Source organism: Trichosurus vulpecula, chromosome 1, assembly GCF_011100635.1.
Source record: "Trichosurus vulpecula isolate mTriVul1 chromosome 1, mTriVul1.pri, whole genome shotgun sequence".
In the NCBI taxonomy this organism is placed as follows: Eukaryota; Metazoa; Chordata; class Mammalia; order Diprotodontia; family Phalangeridae; genus Trichosurus; species Trichosurus vulpecula.
In genome coordinates, this window is record NC_050573.1 from 266,923,493 (window position 1) to 266,938,860 (window position 15,368).

The following is a 15,368-nucleotide window of genomic DNA, read 5'->3' on the forward strand; positions in this document are numbered from 1 at the left end:
TCCAGATAAGCGTGTGCTCAATTGATGAAGTCTTTGGTAACCCAGAGTCTCTTCTCTTCCAAGATGAGGCTTCAGAATAAGATTTCACTTTGTGTTAATTGTCTGGTCATTCCTGCCGCAGCATCCTACTCATGGCCAGAATTCCAGTCCAGGAAGCAGCAGGAACGTAATCTTTAAACTAGTTAGGATAATAACCATAATTATAAAAATAACAAGTAGTATCTATATAGCGCTTTGAATTTTGCAACGTACTTTACAAATATTATTTCCCTTTATCTCTACAACAGCCCTGGGAGGGAGGTGTTATTTTTATTTTCATTTTACAGATGAGGAAACTAAGGCAGAGAGAGGTCAACTGACTTACAAGGGGCACAGAACAACTAAGGATTTGAAGCTGGATTTAAACTCAGGTTTTCCTGACCCCAGATTCAGTACTCTATCCATTGCACCACCTATCTGGAAAGATCACTCTTACATATATGAATTATCAGCACATATAATATAGGTGCATCATCACAAAGAAAGCAAAACTAAATTGACAGTTTTCTTTTACAGAGTTCTTTAGGGAAACAAGTTTCTGATCATGGATGTTTCCATAAAATATTCTACTCATATTCTTTTTCATATATTTTAACTCTAATATTGGAAGATCATATTTTAGAATGTCACTGGGTTAGGGCCAAAAGTAACATCAATTTTCATTTTTATTTTAAAAATTAAATATTTTGTTGATTTAAAAATATTGCCATTACTTCTCAATGACTGGTTACAACGAACCCTCCCTTTTTATTGTTTTAAAATTTTTAGTCTTGTAGCTTTTATTAATGCTTTCTGTTTTTACATCACAGTCATTTCCCACCCACCTCCAGTCTGAACCTTCCCCTATAACATAGAAAAACAATTAAGCAAAAATATTCAGAAACCATTTACAATGTCAAACAAGTGGTCTTCTACCTCTTTGCTAGAAACAACCTCCCGCATTTTACAAATAAAGAAACAGGAGCCCCAAGAGCTTAAGTGAGTTATCTGAGGACACTCAGGTAATAAGTAACCAGGTCGAGACTTGAATCCAAATCCTCTAGCTCTGAATCTAATTACGTTGCCATTGTACCACATTTCAAGCTGTGTTCAGGCTATAGGATAGGTGATATTTGCTAAACTGCCTACCTCATAAAATTTGAAGTACTTTCTCATAGGGATTTTTACTCAGAAAGATGAGTTGCAAAAATGCCATGATGGAAACCAGGTCAGCCACTATTCATTTTTCATTTCTATAATAATGACAACCTGTTTTATGCAGGACTTTGATTTGGCTTATAAGTGCAGTTCTTTCTCCAAGAGAAGTCTAAGATTTGATTACTCACACCAGTGTTCAACTTCAGAAATTACATTATGTTTAAAGTTATATTTTCCCTCTAATTATTACCTTGGGAGCTTTCCACTGAATTAAGTCTCTGATGAGTCCATTGTTGTATAATTGCAAACTTTCTCTGAGAAGTGATGTTACCTGAAGGCCATAGGCCCCAGAGTCCCTCTGTGTGCTTTGACAGCATAATAGCTAACACAATGGGAAGAACAATACTCTGGGAGTCAGAAGACCTGAGTTCTAGTCCAGTCTCTCTCATTTACTAGTTGTTTGACCTTAAGAAAGTCACTTTCCTTCCACAGTCTTCTAAAAATGAGCTTTAATTTCTGTGGGTCAATGTTATTGACACTGTCCTAACAATACTGGCTTTCACTTGAAATCCATGGGCCACAATCACTGACATTTAAGTAATTTCACTGTTTCTCAGCAATTGAGATTTTTTTATTCATCTCATTAGAAAATAGTTTCCCCTGAATAGAATCAGTTCCATACAAAAATTCTCAAAAAATAAACATGCAAATGATTACTAGAATGCAATTTAATAACAAAGAGGATATAGCCAGCATGAGGAATGATCATGATATTCTCCTCATCTCTTCATTTTTTTACAGGATTATTGACAGTTTAACATCTGATTTCCAAATATCCTAAACCAATCTCTGAATAGTACCGTACAAAGGGTAGGCACTTCATAAATGTTGCTTGAGTTGAGCCAAATGAAGACCCTCAGTGTGTTGAGTGGAGTTTCTACTGAGGCTTTACCGTAGTCGTGGATGAGAATCAGAAAGGATGGAAATATGAAGAAGAATTGTGGTCTATAATGGAGAGTATCCACACTAAAGAGATCACTGAGCCATTGAAGTATTTCATTTTTGGCATGACAAAGTTCTGATTTTCCATTTTGCAGAATTTATGCCTGATGATATGCTTTCATATTCCAAACTCCAGTGTCAAATTTACTGCTTATTATTTGACAGGTCTGTCAACTTAAAAACATAAGTATTATTCCCAATTTGCTTGCTAGATTTATTAGCTTGCATTTGTCTCAGCTGAATTGTGTTTATTCCTTCTCTATATTCCTACTATCTCTTGGATCTATTCTCATTACTATTATTCCATTTGCCAATTTGGTATCATTTGAGGATGCAATTAGTAGGCCTCATACTACTCCTTCAAGATTACTAATGATTGAAAGATATGTTCATAAAACCAGTGTTAATGCTGACCCCTGAAGTGTTCTTTCATTTGGGAAATCTACCATCAATTGCCTATGTAAGGAATTAAATGCTTTCATATTATTGACTATAAATTCCTTTTTTAATGAGAAGATGAATTCCATGATAATAATCCTAAAGGAAATGGTAAGTTCACTACCTCACAAAGATGCAGTAGAACACTAAACATGAACTAAACAGAATTTTGGCCAGCGTGGACAACCAACAAAACACATTTTTTTTCTTCAACTGGAGATATCTCAAATAATCATGTTGCTCCCATCACCTTCCATTTCACTTTATGTACAAAGGTATGGACAGTACCATATAATATGACTCATGACAATATCTATGCTATTTCTGTGGAATTTTCATATTTCATGTGAAGTATATTTGACATATTTAAAGGAATAGGATGAATGGTTTTCAAATATAGTAGCTAAGTTTGATGACTGAAACTGCTAATGAATGTCTATTCTATTCTAGCCCAAAGATACCAGAGTAACACCCTCCTTGGGCCTCTTTTTCTCTTTCTCTGCTCCTCAGAAATTACCTGTTCTTTGATCTTTCTCTCAAGCATAAATAATCTTAAGAGTAGAGAAAGCAAGCAGGCCTCAGGGGAGTGATTTGAAGGATACCAGAAAGGTCTGGCTGCCCTCCTTCACTGGATGAACATGGCGATGAGAATAGTATCATTAAGGTAACATTCCTTTGAGTTAGATTTGGATTTTGTTTGGTTAATTCTCCTTGGTCCCTTATTGACTAGCAGATACCTATAGGACTAATAATTCTTTAAATCATTACTGGCTAACACCTTAGCAAGGATTAGTTTTGGAGATATTTTCCACATAGGAGAAATCCTATGGTAATGACTCTAGGGTAGGTACCTGGCAAGAAAGATGAAGGCAAAATAGGAAATCATCCAGTCAATAAGCAATTATTAATCACCTACTATGTGTCAAGCACTGTGCTAAGAGCTGGGGGTAGAAAGAAAGGAAAAATAGACCTTACTCTCAAAGAGCTCACAGTCTAATGGGAAAGACGATATGCAAATAACTATGCAAAAAACATTGCATGCAGAATAATCTGGAGATGAAAATCAAAGGGAAGCACTAGTTAAGGGAGATTAGGAAAGGTTTCCTGTAGAAGGTGAGACTTTAGCTAGCACTTGAAGAAAGCCAGGAGGCATAGATGAGGAGAGAGAGCATGCAAAGTATGGGGGAGAGTCAGTGAGGTAGAGCAAAAAGAGCAAGAATCACAGATTTATGGGGGAGGTAGTGTAAGGTCAAAGATGACCGGAATGGTAGGTGAGTACATTACGTAGGGCTTTGAACTTCAAAAAGGACTTTATATTTGATCCTGGACATGATAGGAAGCCACTGGAGTTGACTAATCAAGAGGTCAGGGGGAAGAGGAGGGAAGTGAAATGGTCAGTCCTGAGCTTTAGGAGGATCTCTTTGATAGCTGAATAGAAGATAGAGAGATTTGTAGAGAGAGATTTGTGTCAGAGAGATGAACTAAATGGTTGTTGCAATAGTATAAAAGCATATCTTGTTAGGTACTGAGCCTGTACCAGGGTGGCAGTATCAGAAAAGAGAAGGGGACTTATGAGAGAAAAATTACAAAGATAAGATTGACAGGCCTTAGTAACAGATTGGATAAGGGGTAAGGGGGTCGAGAGAGATTGAAGAGTCAAAGATAAAATGTAAATTGCCTGGGAAAGTAGTGGTAACTTTCACAGTAATAAGGAAGTTCAGAAGAGGAGAAAGAGACAATGCACAAGATTTCTAATATGAGATGTCTAGTAGGCAGTTGAAGATGCACGACAGACTTATGGGATACGTAAGGTTATCAGGTGTGACCCAGATGAAGATACAGCAAAGAAGACAAAGAAAGGATAGAGTAGTGTCATGAGAAATTAGAGGAAAGGGTATTGGAAAAGTACCAAAATCAAGTTTTTAGGTTTTATTAAGTTACAATTTATATAATTTGATCATCTCCTTTACAATAAGCTGTTAATGAGAAATAATAGCTTAATCAGTTATTTTTCAAAGCAACATTGCTATTGAAATAAGCTTTTAATGTTTGAACCCTGAAATGTGACTAATGTAGGAACATTCAGGGACCTCAGAGGAGATTTTTTCAGTACTCTGCTCATGTTCTTTGGGCCTTCCCTGGGTGTATAATAGACCTCCATGGTCCTGAAAAAGGATGACCCAAGCAATTTGTAAGGAAAAATCTTCCTTTTGTAACACTTCATTACCCCAACCCCTGATGCAATAGATATGCATATACATACATATATATGTGTATGTATATATATACACATGTATATACAGGGTTGGTTGATTGTTGTCCTTCATTGTCAAAGAGGACCAAAATGACATCACTATGTTAGAGTCAAGTTACATGGTGTCCGACTGTGGCTATCAAGTCCATATGAGCTTGGGATGCTCTACTACAGGTTAGGCACAAGTAGTCCATGTGAACATTTGGGGTGGATTCTCTAAGTTTGTACATCTCATGTTTCTTTTGAGTCACTTCAATTTTGCTTTGCCCATACAGCAGGGCACCTTCTTTGATGAGGGCATGCCATGCTGGGCAGTCCTGTGCCAGTGTCTGCCATTTTGTGCAATCACTTCTTCAACTTTGGGAAGCTGGCCTTCATTTGCCAACTTTGTTTCTCTCAGGGCTATTATTTGGATGCTATACTTGTTGAGTTCTCTTGCAACAAGAGAGTCTTTCAGGTCTACTGGATTTTGTAGTGTCTATAAATATGTGTACATTCCATGTACCAACGATAAGTGGAATCATCTTTGCAGAAGTTTTTGTACATTTTTTGTGTTTTGACTGCAGGGTGGGGTTCACACCTACCATGATAAACAGGCCAGGGTTGGGCAAGAAGACAATTTTAGGGCACCTTTTCTAGCCCCTTCCTCATACCAGGGGGTAGGCAGCATGACCCTTAAAAGGTTGCTTAGATACTCAGGGGGTGGCAAAATCCCACTGCTACTTCTGGTGAGAAGACGACCCTATGGCCTGGGCTGCCTGTGTGCAGAGACATGACTACAGATCCCAGTGTATATACACCTGCTGCTTCATCACTTACCTGTCACCATAGGACTTCAGAATAGGTAAAAATGGCCAAGTGATATGGGTGATGTCTTTTGATTCATGCATAAATTGCATTTAAGTGAGGTAGAGTTGCACGAAGTCTTCGGCTTCACTCTCTCTTCCAAAGTTGTCACTGCCCAGGGTCCAGATAGGGTCAAGAAGACTGATGATGGCTCAAGACGCAGTGGATGACCTTGGTGTCTTTGATGTCTAAACAAGCTCTAAGCACTCCACAGCGTATGCTTCAGCTGTCTTCATGGCCTTTGGAACAAATTGTTTTCATCTGCCCATTCCTCCAGGGGAACTCTTCACGTGCTTGTGGTAGACAGATTCCTCAGTTACCCTTAGCCTGGTTTAGCCCATCTGCTGAAACACTTTAGGGTGTGGCCACTGTGCATGCTACAGTTTCTTGGAGCCACAGGTGAGAGTTAGGTGGATCAGGTGGAAATCAAAGGCGGAAAGCAGCCCTGAAAAGGGCTCAGCAACCTTCACACCAGAGGTACTAGTCTTCCCTGAACACAACCTACACCCGTGTATATACATATATATGTATGTGTGTGTATATATATATGTATATATATATATATACACATATATATATATATTTAAATAACCGATGTGTATGTAAATGCAAGCCCACCAGTACAGTAATTCATTAAACTGGGTTTTATGTAAATTATCCCAGTTTCAGCTTTGACCATATATATAAATTATTCAAACTTCATCTGAATACTTCCTACTTGCCCTTAATCCTTTTGTCAGGTCTTAAAACCATCTGGTGTCTTAAATACAAACATTTCCCACTCTATTAACTTTGGTGGTTCTCCATTTGTCAGAAAAAAAATCTGTAGAACAAAAGACATAAAGGAAAAGCTAATTCAAAGAAAGGCTTTAGAATGGAATTATGACTCACATTTTTTAAAAGTTTGGCCAGTATCAAGCTAGGTGATCTTGATAAACATCTTGAGCCTCAGTTTCTCCATCTCTAAATGATTTTGTTCAAATAGATGATTTCTAAGACCCTTCTAGCTAAAACATACTATATTTTTTCTCAACCTAAGCATATATTTACTCTTGTGGCTTTTTTACTTTTGTAAAATCATGAAAGATAAGCAACTAAAAAGGTCACCATTTTATTAAAGTTTTTATTGAATTAAATAATTTCAAGAGGTTTACTTAAAAATAATTGACTAATGGTTCACTATTTAACTATTTGTGACTTGCCAGTTTTTTAGAGTGGGTGAACTCACTTGACAAAATATAAAGCCAGCATAAGTAGCTATTGAATCCACCATTGCCCTTTTCTCTTTTCCTCTCATTACTTCCCCTTCCTTGGGTTGCTGTCTTCTAATCCTTCCACTTCTGCTGCTTTACTACTCCCTCTAGGAAATGGCTACAGATTTTCTTTTAATTTCTTTCCTTTCTTCCTCCTAGTCTTCCCATTTCCCTTGTGATATTAGGGTTGTGCACATGAGTTATTCTGCCTAAACTCACCACTCCTACTAACTTCTTTATTGCTACCAAGGCCACTGTCATTCATTCAGACACCCAGGTTTACTACCTAAAAAGCCATCTGCAGCTTTCCATTCTCACTCATCCTACATATCATATCAATTGCCCTGTCTACTTCCTTAAAATCTGTTCTATCCTCCCTTTCTTTCTGCTCACATGACAATCACTCTAATTCAAAGTCTCATCACCTCTCACCTGAACTATTGCAGTAACCTCCTATATAGTGTCAAGCTGGTATTCTTAAATCAGAAGTGTGACCAAGGCATTTCCTCCATCAAGACATTTTAATGACTCTGTCTTGCAATTTTAATCCTTCGAAGTCTGACTTTAACGTATCTTTGTATGCCGATTACACATTACTTACACACACACACACACACACACACACACACACACACATATCTACCACACCAAATTAGTCTACTTTATTTCCTCATCATGATCATCCTCCTCCCATCTTAGTACCTTTAGGCCATCCTTCATGTCTGGAAGGTTCTCTTTCTTCAATCTCTTGGAAATTGTGTTGCCCCCTTCAAAACGTAGCTCAAAATCCACCTCCTACAATAAGCTTTTCCTGATTCCCTTAGTTCTTAGTGTTCTGCTCCCTCCTACCATGCTGTAATTACTTCATATTTATTTTGTCTTTGACTTTATTTGTATTTAATTGCAAAGGCAGCCTTGATGCAATGGATAAAGAGCTCGGCTCAAAGCAAGGAAGAGCTGGGTTTAAATGTCTCCCCTGACACATACTTGCTTTGTGACCATGAACAAGGAATTTAACCTCTAAGTGCTAGGTGACTCACAAAGAGAGAAGATATAGAGGTACCTGTATCAGTAGAGAGCCTTTCCACACCTTAGAATAGAAGATGAGCTTCTTGAGGACAGATGGACTCATGTTTGTTACCACACAGATGCCTGGAATGTAGTAGTCACTTATTAATATCATCTTTATAGTTGGTCTTATTCTTTGTTAAGGATATACGGAGAAAAACCTAATGTACTTCCAAATAAAACTATTCCTTATGAGAGGCTTGAGAGGAGAAGCAAGACCAAAGAAGGCCTTGATAGATTCCTACTGAGCAAGAAGTGATAATGTTAGTACTGAATATGGAACCCTTTCCTGAACAAATACAGGATAAACATAGTAATGTCATTAGATGTTGTCCTTAAGGTACCTCTATTATTCCTTCTTTTAGGTTCATTGAATATTTAGGGGAAAACCACCTAATCTCTGATTTTTTGATCAAAAGATTTGAATTTGAAGGATTATAAGCAAGAGAATACAGCTACATAAGTTTACTTGCAAATAAAATTTTGGCTTAGCTGCATATTTCCACTTACATGTAAGTATATTAAAATATTTTTGAATACTTTTGTTTTTCTTAGATTTTCTAAAATTAGAGAAATATAGGGAAGGAAATATATTTAGATATATTTATATATAATGCACATAGAACCTTTTTAAACATATGATGTATCAGTTATTAAGAAGCACAATAGTTAGCTACATGATGAGATTAGAGGACTCTTTTTGTTTGATTTATATATTAATACACAGGAATGCAGGCTGACTTAAAGAAGAGACTAAAAGAAATCTATAAAATGATATCTACACTTATGAACAAAAAAATGTCAATCACCATGTAAATAGGTCATGAGCTTATTGTACAGCTCTGTGTGTCAATATTCAAACAATCCCCAAACACTGAAGGGAGCCAGTAACTGGGTCATTTAGAATTCTATAGCAACAAATTTCCTCAACCATTTTCTCTGTTCTTGTTACACTCTCTAAAATGTAATACTGTGCCCTGGTTAGGGCAGCTGATATTTTTACATTTCCCAAGTGAATAGAGCCAGGACTATGGACTTCCAATGAACTTCATGTGTCCTACCTGGAGGCTAGAGAGTATAGAATCACTTAATTCCTCTGAAAACCACTAATACTCTTCTATGAGTATTATGAAAATGAGAACTGACAATAGAAGCACGCCTTGACTTGGGCTATAATGCTCCTGGAAATGATGCCAAAATGTGACTCCTACTTTTTCATAGGAACAGTATCTTATTTAGAGATACATGCCTGATGGAAGACTGCTACAATGAACATTACAGAAGCAAAAATACTATTACAAACCTCTGTAATAATTTAGATAAGAAGTTAATGTTGACATATCCTACATAGACCTAAATGTACCATGCATGTTAATAATGCAAATGACCCGAAAGAGGGGGGCGGAGCCAAGATGGCGGCTGGAAAGCAGGGACCAGCCTGAGCTCCCTGCCGAGCCCCTCCAAAAACCTATAAAAAATGGCTCTGAACCAATTCTAGAATGGCAGAACCCACAGAACAGCAGAGGGAAGCAGGGCTCCAGCCCAGGACAGCCTGGATAGTCTCTGGGTGAGGTCTATCCCGCACAGAGCCAGGAGCTGGGAACAGAGTGGAGCAGAGCCCAGCCTGAGTGGAGTGAACCAACAAGACCAGCAACCGGGCAGAGCATGCCCTAGCGCCCTGAGAAGGTTAGTGGGAAAAGCTGCAGGAGCGGAAGGAGTTCGCAGTTCAGCTTCCAGCCCCGGGGGCAGCGGAGGTGGGGCAGCTATGGCTGCTGCTGCTTCCGGCTCCAGGCCCACCTGGTGGGAGGAATTAAGTGGCGGATCAGAGCAGGGGTGCACAGCCTGCCAAAGATCTAAGCCCAGTTCGGGTTGGGGGTTGGGGAAGGAGCAGTGCGGGTCTGACAGAGCTGGCACCTCCCCCCCAAACGTGGAACATAGAACTCTGTAGTCTACAAGCAGTCTTACCCCACTGAAAAACTCAAAGGTCAAGTTAGTTGGCTGGGAATATGGCCAGGCAGCGAAAACGCACCGAGATTCAGTCTCAGACTTTGCATTCTTTCTTTGCTGACAAAGAAGACCAAAACATACAGACAGAAGAAATTAATAAAGTCAAAGAGCCTACAACAGAAACCTCCAAGAAAAACATGAACTGGTCCCAGGCCATGGAAGAGCTCAAAAAGAATTTGGAAAAGCAAGTTAGAGTAGTAGAGGAAAAATTGGGAAGAGAAATGAGAAGGATGCGAGAAAACCATGAAAAACAAGTCAATGACTTTCTAAAGGAGACCCAAAAAAATACTGAAAAATACACTGAAGAAAACAACACCTTAAAAAATAGATTAACTCAAATGGCAAAAGAGCTCCAAAAAGCCAATGAGGAGAAGAATGCCTTGAAAGGCAGAATTAGCCAAATGGAAAAGGAGGTCCAAAAGACCACTGAAGAAAATACTACTTTAAAAATTAGATTGGAGCAAGTGGAAGCTAGTGACTTGATGAGAAATCAGGATATTATAAAACAGAACCAAAGGAATGAAAAAATGGAAGCCAATGTGAAATATCTCCTTGGAAAAACCACTGACCTGGAAAATAGATCCAGGAGAGATAATTTAAAAATAATTGGACTACCTGAAAGCCATGATCAAAAAAAGAGCCTAGATATCATCTTGCAAGAAATTACCAAGGAGAACTGCCCTGATATTCTAGAGCCACGGGGCAAAATAGAAATTGAAAGAATCCATCGATCGCCTCCTCAAATAGATCCCAAAAAGAAATCTCCTAGGAATATTGTCGCCAAATTCCAGAGCTCCCAGATCAAGGAGAAAATACTGCAAGCAGCCAGAAAGAAACAATTGGAGTATTGTGGAAACCCAATCAGAATAACCCAGCATCTGGCAGCTTCTACATTAAGAGATCGAAGGGCTTGGAATGCGATATTCCGGAGGTCAATGGAGCTAGGATTAAAACCTAGAATCACCTACCCAGCAAAACTGAGTATCATGTTCCAAGGCAAAATATGGATTTTCAATAAAATAGAGGACTTTTAAGCTTTCTCAGTGAAAAGACCAGAACTGAATAGAAAATTTGACTTTCAAACATAAGAATCAAGAGAAGCATGAAAAGGTAATTAAGAAACAGAAATTGCAAGGGACTTACTAAGGTTGAACTGTTTTGTTTACATTCCTACATGGAAAGATGATGTGTACGATTCATGAGACCTCAGTATTAGGGTAGATGAAGGGAATATGCATATATATGTTTATGTATATATGTATGTGAATGTGTATGTATGTATGTATCTATGTGTATATATATGTGTGACACAGGGTGAGTTGAAGATGAAGGGAAGATATCTAAAAGAAATAAAATGAAATTAAGGGATGAGAGAGCAACATACTGAGAGAGGGAGATAGGGAGAGATAGAATGGGGTGGATTATCTCGCATAAAGGTGGCAAGAGGAAGCAGTTCTGTGGGAGGAGGGGAGAGGGCAGGTGAGGGGGGAATGAGTGAACCTTGCTCTCATCAGATTTGGCCTGAGGGGGAATACCATACATACTCAGTTGGGTATCTTACCCCACAGGAAAGAAGAGGGAGGAAGATAAGAAAAAGGGGGGGGGGGAGGATGGAGGGGAGGGCTGATGGGGGGGGAGGTAATCCAAAACAAACACTTTTGAAAGGGGACAGAGTCAAGGGAGAAAATTCAATAAAGCGGGATGGGTTGGAAAGGAGCAAAATATAGTTAGTCTTTCACATCATGAGTATTGTGGAAGGGTTATACATAATATTACACATGTGGCCTATGTTGAATTGCTTGACTTCTTAGGGAGGGTGGGTGAGAAGGGAAGAGGGAAGAGAATTTGCAACTCAAAGTTTTAAAAACAGATGTTCAAAAACAACAAAAAATACGCTTTTACATGCAATTAAAAAATAAGATACACAGGCAATGGGGCGTAGAAATTTATCTTGCCCTACAAGAAAGGAAGGGAAAAGGGGATGAGAGGGGAGGGGGGTGATAGAGGGGAGGGCTGACTGGAGAACAGGGCAACCAGAATATACGCCATCTTGGAGTGGGGGGGAGGGTAGAAATGGGGAGAAAATTTGTAATTCAAACTATTGTGAAAATCAATGCTGAAAACTAAATATGTCAAATAAATAAATTTAAAGAAAAAAATAATGCAAATGACCCAAATGTATTATTCAGAATAGAAAAGAATGAAGCCCTGTGACATACATTTGATCTATTCAAGATTACTGTGTTAGCTATGATAAACATTAAGTAAGTAATTAATTAACAATAATTTTATTTGCCTTCTTTAGTTGGTGTTATCTACTAATGTACATTGGAGAGATAAAGGCAAGATCCAAAATAGATATCAAAATTTTATGTGTAAGAATACTTAGGAGAGAAACACGCATTTATTCAGTGACTTCTATGTATCAGGTACTGCAGTTACTTACAAATATCTCATTCGATCTTCACATCCCTGGGAGGTAGATATTATTACTGTCCGCTTTTTACAGTTGAAGAAACTGAGGCGAATGGCGATTAAGAGATTTGCCCAGTATGATATAGCTAGTAAGTATCTAAGGTCAAATTTGAACCCAGGTCTCTCTGTCTGTGCGGTGCTCTATCCACTGTGCCACCAAGCTGCTGAAGTTTTCCTGACTCTACCAAAGCTGCCTTCTTTCCATTTGGCATACCATGTTGCCTCTCATGTTTTCTTAAGCTGTCAAATATAAAATACCAACTTAAATGGAGAGAATTACTTATATACTGCCCATAAACTTCAATGAGAAAGACATAAAATTTTATTATGTTCCCATAAAATTAAAATGTTGCAAGCTATCAAATATTTAGCTACTTTTGGAATAAAAAAGGATAAAGGCAAAAACACCCATTCCATGGGCTTTTCTGAGCCAGTTTTATACTACTAACATGAACTTCAGCACTGAAGCAACTGGTCAAAGAATTCAACACAAAAATAGGCTTTCACAAGTGATGTATTTCATAATGTATTATCATAGGCACAGTTATCATCTATATATTATACATATCATAGGCATATTTGTATGATTTTTTAAAAAATATTTAAACACTTTCACCTATACTTTTTCATTTGATCTTTACAACAATCCTGCAAGGTAGGCAGGATGGGCATCATTTGTTTTTGTTTTACAGACAAGAAAATTGAAACAAAGAATTTCTGCAGATAACTGAGGCCATGATGTATAGGGCTTCCCAATTCATTTACCTGTTCAATTGTCTCAATTGTCCACTTCATTTTGTGAGAATAGACCTAATCACTAATGAATAGATAAAAGTTACAAGTCAGAGAAAATGAAGACAGTTCCATAATTTTCAAAATTTCCAAATTATTATTTATGTGATAAAATCATTTCCAATCAATTAAACACCAGTGAACAATTAATGAGAAAAATATTAATCTGGAAGGAATGTAATAGCTTCCCAGAGTCAATAAGCATATTATAAATAAGTACCAGGCCAGAACATAAGCAGATGCAAGCAGAATATAAAACTAGAAAAGATATCATCATTGCCAAGTAGAAGAAACCACATTTATTTTTTTAAATAATATCTTATTTTTCCCCAATTACATGTAAAAACAATTTTTAACATTTGTTCTTGTGTTTTTTCAGTTTTGAGTTCCAAACTGTATCCTTCCCTCTCTCCCCTCCTCCTCCCTGAGATGGTAAGCAATCTGACATAGGTTATACAAATGCAATCATGTAAAACATTTCCATATCAGTCATTTTGTGGAAAGAAAGAAAGAAAAGGAAGAAAGGAAGGAAGGAAGGAAGGAAGGAAGGAAGGAAGGAAGGAAGGAAGGAAGGAAGGAAGGAAGGAAGGAAGGAAAAAAGGAACAGTTAGATCCATATTCAAATGCCATTAGTTCTTTCTCTGGAGGCCAATAGCATTTTTCAGCATAAGTCCCTTAGGATTTTCTTGGATCATTGTATTGCTGAGAATAAGTCATTCACAGCTGATGAAACCACATTTACTACTAATTTTCAATTATCTATGAGATGATAATATTTAAGTATCTAGTATGTACAGGGTCCTCAGCTAGGTTCCTGAGAGATATATAAAATTAAATAGCACACAGTCTATAACTTCATGCAGCACACAGTCTAGTTACCAGATTAAAGTAGGATTTGCTCAATGGATTAAAACCCAAATCCTCCTTTCCATGCATCAATCAAATAAGTCCTAAATTCACTATTAATAGAGGAGAAATGTGAAAGTCTAGAAGTTAGGCATGGAAAGAAATAAGTGTATAAGCATTTGGTTGGTTTTTTTTTTTTGGCCAGTCTTCCTGATTGACCATTTCTGCATTACCAAACCAGATGTAAATGACTTCTGAAGGTCCACTAAAATGATAGCTAGATGTTAGCAAGCTAGATGGATATATTTGTTTCCCCTCACTGAGCCTGGATAATTGAGAGATAAATAAATAAAAGGTAAAAATGAAGCACTTTGGAAAGGTCAGCTAATGTAATGGTCACCTAATGTAACATAATGTAACATTTACTTAGAATAAGAAGATTTGGGTTTGAATTCTGGTCCCATCACTGACTAACCTTAGTCGTCACTTAAGTTCAGAGACAAGGTTTTCTAATATACAAAATGAGGATAAAATTTCATGCATTACCTTAAGTAGTGATTCTCAACCTTTTCTGTGTCATGGACTCCTTTGGTAGGCTGCTGAAGCTACAGTGGCTTGTTATTAATGTTCATAGTTGAAGAAAATGCTAAATTTCAGTTTGAGAAAATTGAAATGTATTTTTCCCATCCAACTTCATAGTACCTTTTAATTCAAGGGGTCTATAGATCCCAAATTAAGAAACACTGATTTATGTTGTCATTATGTGAATCAAAAGGAATAGTATAATAAAGTATTGAATAAAATGAGTTTTTGTTTCAATGTCCATAAGGGGAATCATAAATATTTTCTTACCCAATTTCCTCATTTAATAGGTGAGAGAACTGAAGCCCCAATGGTTCCCAAATTCATAGAGCTAGAAAGTGGCAGATCAAAGATTAAACCCAAACCTTCTGACTCCAAGTCCAATGGACTTCCCTTTATTACCGTACTGCCTCCATTAAACAAGCCTAGCTCTCAGTCTTGTATGAGTATCTATTACAGGCCGCCCTACCACCATATGTTTAACTTATTCAATACTACTGGAGGACAAGGAGTTCTCATGCTTCTTTGTATTTGTAAAAACCCTTAATATAGTACTTTGTACATAGCAGGCACTCAACATTTGCTCCCTGTCCAATGCAAACAAAAGGAAGCATTCTCACTAGTCTTGC